Consider the following 15,774-nt stretch of genomic DNA (forward strand, 5'->3'; position numbering starts at 1 on the left):
GATAGTAAAGATGCTGTGAATGTTTCACATTCACAAAAATGGAAGCAGGCTATTGGAGTTTTTATAATAAAAGGTTAGTACGTGTTAAACCTGCCATTGATGACACTGACTGTGTTATAAAAGAACAGACTATAACTTTTGATAAAAAAGAAAAATGTTGGGATGCCAAAAAACAATTTATAAGGAATCTACCAGAGGGGGAACATTTGGATGATATTTGTCTAATGTCACAATCTATGCATTACGATGGATCAAAATTTGTATATGGAGAAAAAAATTTTAATTTGATGGAATATAATCCTGATTTATTAGTTGCTGACCCCACATCTTTGAGTGGATTTAAGTATATAGATAATAGACCATATATACCAGAAAACTATGTATTTAAAAGAATGGAAGATAATCTATTGATTGGGGCTAATGGTGATGTATTTAGAGTTACAGGAAAGGATGATGTTATAAAAAATGAATGAAATTGCATACGAACTTCATAAGCCTGCAAGAAAGAATTTCATTAGAAGGTCTTTTAAAGTATTGGGTATAAACGAAACCATACAAATAGATTTAATTGATATGCAAAACTATGCTAGAGAAAATTCTGGCAATAAATATATTTTAACTTTAATAGATACATTTTCTAAAAAAGCTTATGCTGCTCCACTAAAGAATAAGACAGGGTTGGTGGTTACAGAAGCCATTAAAACCATTCTACCAAAGGGGGTTAAAAACATTCAATCCGACAATGGAAAAGAATTTTTCAATCAATATTTTAGCAAACTAATGAAAAAATTAAATATTAATCACTATCACACATTTTCTACAACTAAGGCTGCAATTGTAGAGAGGTTTCAGAGAACTTTAAAGAATTGGCTATATAGGGAATTTAGTGCTCAGGGGAGTTATAAATGGTTGGATTTACTTCCAAAGTTAATTCGAAAATATAATAATAAGGTGCATAGATCTATAGGAATGAAGCCTAACCAAGTGAGTATTAAGAACAGTAAATATGTGCATGAGAGGTTGACTTCTAAAGTAGTGCAAGTTAAAAAGCCAAGATATAAGGTAGGTGATAGTGTGAGGATTTCCAAGTATAAACATGTTTTTAGTAAAGGTTATACTCCGAATTGGACAGGGGAACTATTTACAATAGCAGAAGTAAAGAATACAAAGCCTGTGACTTATATCTTGAAAGATGAAAATGGTAATATAATCAGGGGAGGCTTCTATACAGAGGAGTTGTTAAAGACCAAGTATAAAGACATGTATTTGATAGAGAAGGTTATTAGGAGAAAGGGTGATTTATTGTATGTCAAATGGCTTGGGTTCCCAAGTAGCCAGAACTCATGGATTTCCACAAAGGATGTCCAAGGGAGCGCGCCATGAGCCGGGAGCGCGCCTGAGTTCGCGCACAAACCTCGCACTGTCAAGTTGATGATTTTGAGAATATACATGGGAATGGATGTGGATTTGAAATAGTAATGAAGTTATACAATGGTATTGCACATTTATATGGGCTTGTATAGACCGTGGGCTGGATTTTTAAAAAAAGTGGCTAAAAAATGCTCACCATGTTATTCTTATGGGGAAAAACGCCCCAAGTGACGTCATATTCTTCTATTGTCACTACTTAAGTACAGCTGACATTTGATATTCTATGTTGTTCTTAGGTTAATTAGATTGTCTTGATATTTACTTTGGTGTTAAAGCTACAGAAGAGTTTCAGTTGTATAAGATGTTTATTTTTTCTTGTTTAAAACGTCCAAAATTGTTTTTACCACGATATATGAAGCCTATGAATCTATTTACCCGGAACTGAACAGAAAACACAGCTATTTTATTTAATACACATACCTAAATTTTCAATTTAACTTAATTTATTTACACAAAGCATGAAATAATTTTTACCTCTATTGAGAAACAAATATAAAAGTGCAAAGCATAAAAAATGAATCGAGGAAATAAGATCATTTCAAATAAAGTTGAGAATCTAAAAATATAAAAAACGAATACAGTAATAATATTTATATTGAACAAATTCTACTATACGATAGAATTTGAATAAATATTATTCAGGACATTTAATTATGAGAAGATAAAAAATATTTTATAAATAGAGTTAATTGCACTAAAAAAGATTAAAAAAACATCTGGTCAAAATCCTGAAGGATTCAGCACAATATATTAAATTTGCTAACTACACCAACATTGCTTTATTTTTGTACTTCAATATACATGTTTCATGTATATCCACGTGTCCTAGACAATCTCATATTATGTTTTTAAATATAACGGTGTTAGTAGGAAGCATGGTAAATATCACTGTAACAGTTTTGGAGTAAACATTTGTTGTAGTAGGGTTTGTTGCAACATGCACGATGCATATGCATAATGTAAATTCGTTTAGAAAACGATTATTGACTAATGTATATTGACTATTTTCAGACAGCCAGTAGACATACACAACAACGTTGAGCTACTTCTTTTTATCTATGCTACAACGGCTGCCAACACATTTTGTTTACCAACACTGCTCAAAACATTTTGCGTGCGTTTCCATCAAATAGTTACTCGTTGTGAGTTTAGCTCACAACGATGTTTTGAGCAGAACATGTTTGATGGAAATTGGACTTAAGCAACACTGACAGCTGTTCATGTAAAATAGCAAAGAGAGGCTTAATTAATAGTTGGTGTTGATACCTTACTTGAGTTTGTGTCAAAAAAAGTGTTCAATCCAAAATATGATTTTTTAAATATTTAGTGTTAGTAGCTATAGAATATAGTGTTCGTAGCTATGTAATAATGGGTTGAGTCACTCTCTAAAATACTTATTGTTGACAAGAAACTCATGAAGAAAGGCATTTCTACTTACCACCTTCTATTCAAGTAGGCCACGGCCTTGGCCTAAGAAAGCTCCAGAATAGTGTCCCCGAAGGACTTAGAATAAAGAAAGATCTGGGTTGATCCTACCCACAACGAGTATGGTCTCAAATCCTTACACCACAACTTCTACTTTGGATTACTTAGTTGGGGGGAAAATAGTTCCTTGAAATTTAATGCTATATTACTCAAATTATTTAGTGGGAAAATAGATTTCAACCATAACTAGTTTAAGTGTATGAATGTGTATGTATTGACTGTATATTGAATTTGAAATAAGTTTTATCAAAACGCTATATCTCGTGTTATGTTCGATCGTTAGAAATATTTGTTATATTTTTGATAGTTTAAACCCAAACTGAGGAGTTGTATCCAGCTGAACTACTCAAAACTCTTGGGACCAAAATCTCCTGTGAAGATAATATGACTCTTTGTAGTGTCATGAAGGCTACCAAAATAGGTTAGATTGCTTTACAAGAGACATAAAACTGTATAATGGGTAAAACATTCCCCTAAAATCACAAACTCAAATAATTAAATGCTAAAATTTGTTTAGTTTTGAGTCATCTTTGTCTTATACAAAATTCGTACAGAATAGAACCACAAATATTTAAAGTTATTTAGTAATGTTTCCTAGTACACATCAATGCCATTTTAGAAAGCTACGTGTTCAATTTCATCATTCATTATAAAAAAAATCATTTAAATAAACTTTCGCGTTTTTACGCTAGAATTCTTTTTAACTCTGCAGTAGCACATTATTATTTTACAAATAATAATGTATCACTATAATTTAATATAATGCTGGTCGCAAAGATAGTTGTTTTCTTTACATAAAAGGGGGTGGACTTCCAGGGTAGTTGTTAATGATAAAGCTTTAAATTAACTGGGCGTTAGTAATTTATTAGGTAAAAGACAAATTCGGTACTTTCCTGTTAAAGGGAACATTCATTATTATCAATGATTTTTTTTCGATATATCGATATTTTTGTTTCCGATCAGATCTATTACAAATTGACAACAACAACTAACTGATCTTGTTTAGGCCAAAATAGTCTATATGGATTAAGAAATTAAACTGGTCTAAGCTAACCTAACATAACCAACCAAACTTGCTGTACCATTTAAAACTTCCGTTTGGGTTTTATAATAGAAAAGGCAAGTTAAACACGGCATTTTTAAATGTTACAGCAAGTTTGGTTAGTTATGTTAGGTTATTTTTTTTTAGAACAGTTTCATATACTGAACATTATTTATCGTAGTTGTCAGCTGATATGTTTCAATTTGTTGTTGTATATCGAAAAAATCATCGATAATAATGAATGTTCCCTTTAACAGGAAAGTACCTTTCCTCTTTCTTAACATTTTCCTCCTTTCATTCCCTTATGTTATTATAAGGTCATCTATATATTAATAGACAAGCATGTTTCCTGAAAACCTTTTTTCTCACCTCCTGTGCATTGCAGGGAAAGTCTACGTATACTGTTTAAAATATATTCTCCTGTAGATGTGCAGAATTCCTTTATAAATTTAAATAGGCTCAATAATAAGCAGAACAAATGAATTTAAAATTAAAAAATAACATGAACCTTAAAAATTAAGTTCAACATCTTCTTTACACAGTGCGGGAAACGCCAGATTTATCTCTCAACCTTGCAGATTTAGCACTTTCCTTTTTACATGTAGAGAAAAAGTAGTGATGTGTTTTTTACAACACTGTTTTAATTTAACCGAGGAGAATATCACAAACATTTTACTCTCGCTCCTCAATTTCTAACTTGTATTTTGTATAGTGCTAGCATAGTTAAAACATACTCCAAGTCTATGGTGCTAGCTCTAAAGTTATATTACGCTGAAAATATTGCAAATTATGGTATTTAGAAGGCCTAAGACAAGTGGAAGCTTATAATTACTTCATACTTTACATAAAGGTAGCATTAAGTCTTGGTTTGTTAGACCTCTGACCAAATATGTTGCGAGTAGTTGTTTGTAATGCGCTTTATCTTTAACAGGATTCAAGTATCGGTTTGAAGTATGTTTTTGATAATTTACAACTATTGGTTTTAAGTATACTTTTGATCACTTAAGTATTAATTTTAAGTATACTTTTGATCATTTACAAGTAGTGGTCGGCAGTATACTTAGTATCTGCATCATTGTAATTAGTGGTTTGTAGTAACTTTGCACGTTGTTATACTTGACATGTTGGGGTCCTGACTTATACATTTGTTTGCAACTATGCGTTATTAATTACAAATAAATAGCATTGTCATAGAATGCTTTTCCTTATTTCATATTTTTCCTCAGACTTTAAACTAATTTAAATATATAATCTCTTTATAGAGGAGTAACTATAACACTTATGACTCATAATATACAACATTTCTTATATTAATCATATAATATTATATTTCTGGTATAAACGTTTTTGATTATTTTAGAGTTTTGTTAACCCTATAAATACTCTATAAATATTGAGTATGACCTATCCTAGTTTCATATTGCGTCAGACTCATTACAAAAACCAATCAAGTGGTTAATAGGTTTATAAATTGTACCAAGGAGCCTGGGTCAATTTGCCTGAGTAATTACAAACCATATCTTAAAATAGATCCAAACATTAATGAAACTGAGTTTTTTGGTCCAGTAGAATGTAAAGCATTTGGCAAAGAAACTCATAGGCATTGCATCGTAATAAAATTACATTGTACGATTGTACTAAAATGCGTATTGTAAATTAGTCAAACTTTTTTAGTTTTATAAAACTTTGTATATTTTACAACCAAGGTGGCTCGTGATTATTTCCACTATTTATTAAACAATATTGAACTCAAAGGTATTATTTTATTGTATTAAGTACGTCGATTGACACTCAAAAGGCAATTAGTAGCTGCCCAAGACAGGAAGTAAACTTGGCTTCTGATGGAGCAAACTTGACCAGTAATGAAGTTTTGGCGGTGTGTTGACTGTGGACAATAGAGGAGGTCTAGAAACTATTTTAAACTACCTCTTTCCCCTTTATAAGAATATAGTTGCTCAATCCGTGCTTTGCAAAGGGGTGAGAATCCAGTAGAGTTATTTCTAAATGCAATGTAAAAGAACGTCACCACCCACCATTGAATATGGATGAGAAACCGAATCATAATTATTACTTATTTCAACCGTTGGTTTATGTATTTGCAATAATCTGTGGGGCAAAATCAAAACTAATTACTCAGGAAAAAGTAAATATTCCCGATGGGAAATTCGCAAGGTGTTTTGCATATTCATTGTTTGTGTTGTTTTAAAGTTTGAAAAACATTTTTCATTACCTTTACCACTTTAAGTGATCTATGGTTCATTATAATTCAGTATTAATTTGGTTATGATTCAAAGAAAGTATCTATGTCCAAATTGGGTCATGATCGCAAACATCAATATTTTCCTCCACAATTTGTGATGGAAAGTGTTATCAGATAATTCTAAAGCTTTAAGTTAGCGCTAGGATATTTCTCCTCCCCTGTGTTTTTGAGGAGGATGAGAGGAAGGTTTCTTTGTCGGTTATTTTATATCTGACGAGGTTCTAATATTGCACAATAGAAAATTGGTCGATATAGTAGTAGCAGCCTTTCTTATTCTTTTTGTTTGAAAGGTATTATCTTTTTATAGTGCATGTCAAAGGTTAACAGGTAAGACATTTTTTATGAAGTACAATAATTAATGAAAAAAAAAAACTTATTAGAACCAATTTTATACCTATTACTCTTCATAAAGTTTGACAGCAAACTAGAATTTCTTATCTGAAGCAAAATAAATAACTCTTAATCCAGATGTGTGTTATTTTAAACTTTGTCCTTCCTGGATACAGAGGAGTTATTTTTTTTTAATTTTAATGAACTGTTAGGTGTTCGTTTAGTCTTAATAAAAATCACCTTTTAATGTTCTGGGATTCATAAAAATGTCTCCCCAATTAGGATGGTATTCTTTATATTCTTCTTAAAAGACGGAATACGATTTTAGATGTCAAACGCTGCGTCGTGATAAGGCTTGCTTCTTTACCAATAAAATCCAACATTCCTTAAATAATCAATTTGTTCCATGCTTCATTTGACATTATTATTTTATAGATTTCTTAATAAATTTTTAACGATTTTCTTTCGACACATCTCCAATAGCTCCCGACTTCTATGGTGGTCCTATTTAGTATTTCTTAAGGAATTCAGTACTTCGTAAGGAAATTATCATTGAATAATAATATGCATATAAATGCACTACTGTATGAGGATATACAAAAGTAAAATTGTTCTAATCCTTTTAAGAGCTGGGCCAATTTTTTCTTAAAAAGTCTGCGAAATCTTAAAAACTAACAAACTAAAGATTTACTGATTGTTGCATAGAGATTAACTATTTAAGTACGTGTCAGAATGTACGTAAAGCTACAATTTACAAGTAGATATGTTAGACACTTTTGATGAAGAGATAAAGATGTAATAGATACTAACTTAACAAAAATACACATGTCAAATATATCCCGAGTGTGACTGTTTCACAAAGTGTATTTGACATCCGTAAATAACAAAGCATCTGGAAAATACACCTTACAATACAAAGATAGTTTATTCAATTGTTTTTGACAGTAAATGCCTTTCTATATCTATCAAATTTGTGTTTTGAAATGACAGAGAAATAAATAAAGTAACGAATTATTATTACTAATCAGGTTACTTGTTCAAAATTCGTAGCTATACATTTCTTGTCTTGGATATATTGTTGAGTACACATGAAGCAAGTCATCATATTTTTGTTGTTAATAACTTTGCAAAAAACGTGTAAAATGAGTGAATATGAACGCGTACGCTTACGCTTTTGAAGACTTTGGCTCAAAAACTTAGTTTTATCTACCCATGTTTAGGAGATTTTAGACTTACAATATCACAGCTTACACTTATGTGGTGCTATTTACTGTATACAGATTCTTGACAAATTTTAAAGCGTATTGAAATTAATATTACATCTTCAGAACCAGCTACTGAACTTTTTTAAGATTTTTAAATACTTTTTTTAAATATAGCGTAACTTTTATGTGGTTTATAAGCATTGATGCAACTAAAAAAGTAACTTTTGGAAAGTCACTTTAGTGTGTAGTTATTGTGTGTCGTTTGACATAAACATCAAATATATTATTTAGGTTTTCAAAATCTAATGAGAAACAAATATTAACAATAAATAAAAAATTCAATACAAAATTATTAATGATTGCATTATTTTCAGTTCATGCTAATTTCCATAATTGCACTCCATCAAAACTTGTTAGAGTCAATTAGCAAGGACTGAAATATGATTAATTCTTTGATTGTGGTAAAACGGTTTAACGGGGTGGAATTAAATTCATCACCGTCGTTGGTTAGTAGCTTTATTCGTTTATTCAGAATAGTTGTACAGGAAATGTTACCGTTGGTTTTAACATATGTTTTTATATATACGTGATAGTAAATATATCATCCTTAAAAATATTAGCAAAAGATAAGTAATTACTTAGTAATCATTTTATAAATATATTTGATTTTTTTACGTACAATACAAAATATCAATTCCTGTAGATGTACACAAACAAATCAAATACTTGTAATAAGCTGATAAAAAAGAGGAAAATTGAAGCCTTGCTTATTTTTCAGCTGGTAACATCCAGTTTCTCTCAGCTGTGCCGAATAAATGACGTCATTCCATTGTTGAGTGTGGGTGGTCTGGACTGAACATACAAGATAGCGGAACAATGTTGAGTAATCCTATTTAATGACTATCTCTGCATGAATTATTGAGCTTGTGATTTCGAGACAAAACTTGTCAAAATTGTTTTGTGTGGAATAAAAACTTTTGAATGTAGAATGTTTGTTGAAGTGATGATTTGGCAGGGCACTTATACAATCACAATTTATATCCACTAAGTTATGGTGGATCTTATTATGTTGACCAAGTTATAACTTTCAAATCCAAAAGTTCGTTGTTTTGTATTGTTTGAATCCGGGCTACCATCAAAACCTCATTCCGGCTCTCTAAAAGATAATTCTATGAAAGATAAATCATTAGACTTAAGGTCCGTTCTGTTGTTAGAACTTTGCTGAAGATATGCGAGTTTGAATTAAGTTTTGAGTACACATAACAAAAACTACATATGGTAAAATAGTAACAGTCTTGCTGATGCAAAAGAATATACGTAATATACAGCATTTGCCAGAAATAAATAAATAAATCAATTAATAAAGATAAAATAAAAATAAACAATGTACGAACCAGTAGACTATTTTTAAATTATGAAACTAAAATTCTGCTTTCCCTAGCCGAGTAAACCAAGGTTGGCTCTAAAACCATAAATATATATTATATAACAGAACGCCATAACAGATATTTAAGATATAAAAACTGTCATTGTGTAGCAATACTTACAATCATGAAAAACATTTATTTATATTTATTTTATTTATTTATATAGGCAAAAATATACTATTTCTTTTATAGATAAGACATTTTACCCAACTTTGTTTCTTACCGTATTGCAAAAGATTCGAGAACTTTTATCACAATTTCCTGAATGTTTAGAAACTTGTTTCAATAACTAGATACGTAGTAAGTCCAACCAATGATATAATGTTCCAATTCAATTGAATTTTATAAAGTTCCATTTAAGTCACACAAAGGTGTGCCCTTATTCCCAAACCATGTTAAACTGCAGTTAGCTGCAATCTGACCCAGATATGAACATAGCGATCCGATTGGTTGACAATAATCCTTCAGATGGTTTTATGGTGCTGAGGTTTCCTTGAACTACTTTGACAGTTTATGGATTCTAAATAATATTATTCTAAATAGTGTTTGTATATGCCCAATGAATATAGGGTAAAACAGTTGTTGAAATACTAAACAGGTTAATTAATACAAAGACGCAACAGATTTAAAATTAAAACAGCTTGAACAAGGTCATCAATTAATACTTAAATCTAAAACACCATCTAGTCTAAATTTGAGATAGTATATACTTTTTCTTTCTTCTTATAACAATTTTCTTTTTTACTTCCTTATAAATTATATTTATTTTTGATTTTCGCTAAACCATCTGATACTGAGTGGTAAACACATTACATTGTTTTGTTTTTCCTGAAGAAAACTTATGCCGAAATATAGAACTTTTTTTGTTAAAAGTGTGTGAATGGCTTATCTTTTATAAACAGGTTAATAAGGATATTAAAAGTAAGGAATTGAATTATGTTGTACATAATTTTGTTACCTAGAAGGGCTGAATATTAAAAACTGTTTTTACAAAAAAAGGGTATTTATAAGGAATTGATTGTTTACCTAAGTGGCTTGTAAAACCATTTTTGAAATACCTGGGACATGCTCTACAGTTGCCTACATGAATAATCGCCTTTGAATAAAATTGATTTGCCACGTGCCTAAACGATTTAACTGAAATCTTAATTAATTCGTTCCTGGATTAACGAAAAATATGGTAAACTGTTTTGTGTAATATTTGGTAAAACATTGGATACATTTATCAATTCTTTGCATTGATTTTACTTTCAAACATAGTATTAAACAAAAATGCTATTTATAAATAAGTAGAACATAAATACTACGGTTGTCAAAATAGTTACACGAACGACTGGATAAACGAAAATAAATTTACACAAAGTGATAAAAAATCGTTATTCGTTACGGTTCACTCAAAATTCAATAGGGTACAATAATAGTTTGGGTTGATACATGTATGAAAAAGATGATTTACATACACCCCACAAAAGTCCTTTGGACATGATAGAAAGTTAGGTTACCCATCAAAGACCACCCACGTATTGTTATGGGGTCAAACCATTAAATTGTTGTTTATTTTAGGACAAACCCAAATCCGACCAGGATTGGTGATACACTAACCAGCTTTTAGTAAAAAGTAACTTTCCATTTATTTTAAATGGGTGTATACAAAATACATAAACTATTATCTGTATGATTCTGTGATAATTCACTTATTTTGCTTTAAAATAAGAATAGGAATGTTTATTACTCTTTAAACATTTTACAGTGCAATAAGGTACGTCATTTTTTCATATAATAAATCACTACATAATATAACAATGTAATTAAATACACCACACATAAGAATAACTAAGATAATTTAGTTAAATAAGTTAAAACATGCTAGCCTATTTTAAAATCATTATTTTTAAATTATATGTACGTAATAAAATACTAGGTAAAATATATAAGTAAATTAAATATTTAAAATACAACGAGAACATGGAAAAAAGACTAATATGACTAGATGATAATCAATATAATTTAAAAACAAGTTAACAAAAGAGTAAATAAAAACAAGACTTGATCAATTTTTGATTCTTAAGTCCCCTTAGTCATTTTTGATGTGTTGCGTCGAAAATCTAATTAGATATGACTGTCTAAAGTTGTTTAAACAAACGCTACAATAGGGAGACAATATACATTCTAAAAATTAAGCAAATCTGTTGGTTTGACTGTAGTAGGCATACACTGACAAGCAATAAAATGCTTTTAAAATAAACTGTACCACATATTTCAGTTTATCATACACCGATACAACCATCCTAAGATTTCAGTTGACAACTTCGTTGTTACTCTTAAAAATATATTTAAAGCAATTTTTAAGACAATGTTTACGACATGGTAATTAAATATGAGTCACCAAATTTAAAATAATTTATGCTTTAAAATATTAAAAAAAATCATTTGCATTCACATTATTTTTTTACTAACGTTGCTTTTTGCAAACTTAAACTCTAAAAAATCAACCACCTAAAATATGGTTAGTTTTTTTTGTTTTTTTTTTGGGGGGGGGGGAATTTGTAAAAGTGATCCTTTTCACTAAAATGATGAAGAAGCAAACAAATAATATCAAAGTAATGTTCTTCACATAAGCGGTAAATGCACACTGTGTGCGAATAGCCTTAGTAAAACAAGAAGCAATTTTTTTCTAATGAATTTGCTGTGTCACTCTGCACTTTCCGGTCATTAATTTCTTTCTGGTGTCAGCTTCGCAAACAACGTTTTATTTTAATTAGTGACTCTAAACTTACACAATAGAGTCTTCGTTAAGAGTGGAAGGGGTTTTTAAATAACGAGGAAGGAATAAGAATTAGTTATAAGAAGTTAATTGTTAAAATAGTCATTCAAATCCAGTGTGGGTCGATTGCATATGCATATGCAGTTAGGGAAAAGGTTAAGTATTACAAATCATAAAAATTTTGATATTTTATAAATCGATTTCAAAAGTCCATAATTATAAAAACGTTCGAAGTTCAAATAAATAAATAAAAACATAGGCTTGGTAGTAGAAAGCTTTTAACGTCAATATTTGGGCTAGAAGATAAAGTTTTACTTGAAAAGAAATATCACTCCTTTGCTTAGTAAGTGTTCATTGTTGGTAAATGATTACTGTTAAACAAATCTTTGGTGTAAAGTTATTAAGTTTCCAGGCGCTGCCCAGTATACTTATAATATAGTCATGTTCTATCCTTCCCAACTGATTCCAGATTCTGAATACTTTTTACTCTTTTATTGACGTAAATAATGATTGACCTAGTAACACTGTTATTTGGCCAAACAATATAATAATTGAAAAAGATATTAGTATAAATAAGTACATTTTGAATCTATTTTTGTCTAGTGCTACAATTACGTGTACTTTTCAACTTATTTGATTCGTGTTAAATGGTTAAATATGATGTTTTATAGCATGCCATATTTTTGTGGTTAAAGACTGCAAATTTAATGATTATATATTCTGAAAATTCTTTTAAAAATTACTGCTAACCGTAAATAGTACATCTATTTTAAGTATTTGATGATTTAATAAGAAAACCCATGAATATAAATGATTTAAAAACAAAACCTTTTACAAAAGGGTGCAAAAATCGGTTATGTTATTACATTGTATAACAGCACTAAGCAAAAACAACACATGGTAATTGAAAACTAGCTAACTGTGTTTAATAATCTCATCCATGTACAATTTAACATGAATCTGTAATTAGTATCAACAGACTACAAATACAGTATTTGCTTGCTTTTGAGCCTACCTTTTATAAAGACATTATCTTCCAAAACTAATTTGTAAAATTGATTTTAGTTAGGGATTGGAGTGCTTTGGTCTTTATCCAGGGTATTATCTACTTGCTGATAGATTATATTGCATAGGTATAAATTATGCTTCAGGTATTTTTAGGGAGTGATCTTTTAATTTGATCATTACAATAATAAGACTATTCAAAAAAAGTTTTTCACCACACTATGATGTTTTTGGCTGTATTACATACGCTAATTGGTGGCTGAAAGTTACGTTTTGCTGGCCATGCCAGCTGTCGCCAATTTGGGGACCGAGCAGGTTTTTACAGGCCGGGGCCGCAAAATCAGCTGTCCGCTTACTTACTTAGAACATGAATGCGTTTTAAATACACAACCAAAATCCATAGCATTGCAATAAAGAATTGTGTTATTGTCACCGTTGCCTAGCAACTATTTATTTATATTTTTGCTGATTCCTCAAATTATTTCTTAACCTTAAAGTTGTAGTTGTGTTGACGATCAGTGTGCATTATTATAGTGGTGAATAGTGGTAATAGGGTATTATAGTGTGGTGAAAAAAGTTTTATATGGGACAGTGATAAAATATTACCCGATCACAACTATTACAAATGTTTTTTACATACTCTTAATCTTTAATTTATGATGATACATTCACATATATGAGAAACATTTGGAATGTAACAGCCTATTGAACGTAAAAAATATTTGAGCCCCCTCCCCTACAAAAAAAAAAAAACTTTTACTTTGGTAACTATTAAATTATGAGTATAAGTATTGAACCCAGTTTGGTCGTTTGATGAGTTTAATATCGATGGTAGGGTCAATTGTTAAATCGTTTCAGACATAACACGAAAAAGATTAACACATTTTATCATAATCTTAACATTGATGTAGAAAATTGATCTAAATTTTACCAACTCAAATTTAACTCTGTGTATAAAAAGATATACAGCTTTAGATTAGTTTAGTAACTAATAATTCGAGATGTATTTGGTGAAATGCTTTTAAATCATAATTTTGAACCAAGGTTTTTTTTATTGGGCAATAGCTGCACATTAAATAAATCATTATTAACAACATGATTTATTATTGAAATTGTATATTGAGGTTTTTTATACCTTTATACCTAAGTATTTTTAATCTTCGTTTTTAAGGCTTTCTCTGTTAATTGTTAAAAAGTTTCTCAGTTACATTTGTTTTTGCATTACTTAGCAGACAAACCCCCCAATTATAAATATTGTTTGTTTACAAAGTATTTATGAAAGCAAGATTTATTTATAGGTTTTTGTAGAATGTAACTTGCATAGTTTTAATCAAAACAAGCACTATAACTATTAATCAAACCATATATTGAATATTTAATACGTTTGAAAAATATTTAATTTAATTTTTGACACAAATCAAAAACCCTAAGTCAAAGTATTTCTTTTTTATTGAGTAATTATTTTTTGATATCTTCCGAGTTAATTTTAATGATTACACCCACAAAACCAATACGAAATGTAACGAAAATATATGTAATCTCCATTAAGTACATATCTTTCACTATTTAAACTTGTATAATTCTTCAAATACAACAATTAAGCCACCTTCAAATTTCTCTTATAACTTCGTACTCACGAAGACTAAAAATAGTATAAACGTTCTCAAAAGTCGATGAAGCACCCACTTAACATTCTACTCGTCCAACACCCCTAACTTGCGAATTACGCATTAAGTTGAACACACAAACAATGTAAGCGATTATCAAGTTTGCTACAAGTTGTTCGTGACTTACCCAGACGTCGTCACTTGTTGCGACTGCTGGCTCTGGTGTTAGGGGTTGCTATATAACCACCCTCCCCCACCCCCTCCACCACCACCCCCGCAACCCCTCATTGTTGCAGTGCATTGTTGCTGAAGGCGGTCCCTGCCCACCGCAAGGTAGGGTCCTACACTTGATTAGGTCTTATATTGTCTAAGGATTTATGGGGTTCAATTTGTGTTTATAGAAAATATTTAATGATGCTAAGATTTATTAAATTATGTAGTATTATTTTCGAAAAAAATACTTTTGAGTAAAAATTACATAATACTTAATAATAAGGGTCGCACTTAGGAATTGTCCTCGGTTGTGTTCTTTTGGGAACAAATGGCATGTTGTTCAGGGTTTTAATTTTATACAATTACTTTCTTTTTCAATTCTTCCATAAGTTAAAATTTTAAGGGCCTTTATTCATTTTAAAGAATTTTGACTGAGGTGTGCACTTAAGTTTTAGTAAGTGATTGTGTCCAGTAAGTAATAGTTTTAGGAATACAGAATTGTTCAGGATGTTTTAAAATCAAGTATTATTTGTAATTAAATCGAGGCAAAGCTACATGGTACTTGTTTGGTCGTTTAAGAATATTATATAAGGGCTGCACTTTCGTTTTCCAGGTTGGGGTTTAGTTGGCTACTATATAAAAAGGTTTACTATATTTTGGAAAACAATTTATTGGTCAAAATTACACCCTACTTTATTAGTTTTTTGTGAATATATGGTTGCATTTAGTGATCGAGTTTGATAGTGCTCATTTAGATAGAAATGTTGTTCAGGGTGGTTCAATAAGTTTTTATTTTTATTTTGCAAAGTAGTGTCCAGATCAAAATTACACGAACATAAATTATTTTAGGAGTATTTTCTAAGGTATACTCTTCAATTTCATTAATTCGGTATCATTTTAGTATTGTTTTGAATGTCTTAAATTCTACAATTATTTTGGGGATTGGGTACAGGATAAAAAAACTGAGTATTTGATTATTTTTAAAAATATTCTTTAAAGGTTGCA

General features: G+C 30.1%; 1 protein-coding gene across 1 annotated transcript in view; it reads right to left on the reverse strand.

The window, feature by feature from the left end:
* The window catches only part of LOC129000930 (uncharacterized), a 109,065-nt gene extending 94,300 nt beyond the window's left edge, over positions 1 to 14,765 (reverse strand). Inside the window, exon 1 of the mRNA XM_054428015.1 lies at positions 14,744 to 14,765. The gene's annotated coding sequence lies outside the window, so the exon portion shown is untranslated. The remainder of the gene's footprint in view (positions 1 to 14,743) is intronic.
* Positions 14,766 to 15,774: the final 1,009 nt, after the last annotated feature.

This window comes from Macrosteles quadrilineatus, unplaced genomic scaffold (genome assembly GCF_028750875.1).
Source record: "Macrosteles quadrilineatus isolate MER2022 unplaced genomic scaffold, UCM_ALF_1.0 Scaffold_8__2_contigs__length_117827958, whole genome shotgun sequence".
NCBI classification, from domain to species: Eukaryota; Metazoa; Arthropoda; class Insecta; order Hemiptera; family Cicadellidae; genus Macrosteles; species Macrosteles quadrilineatus.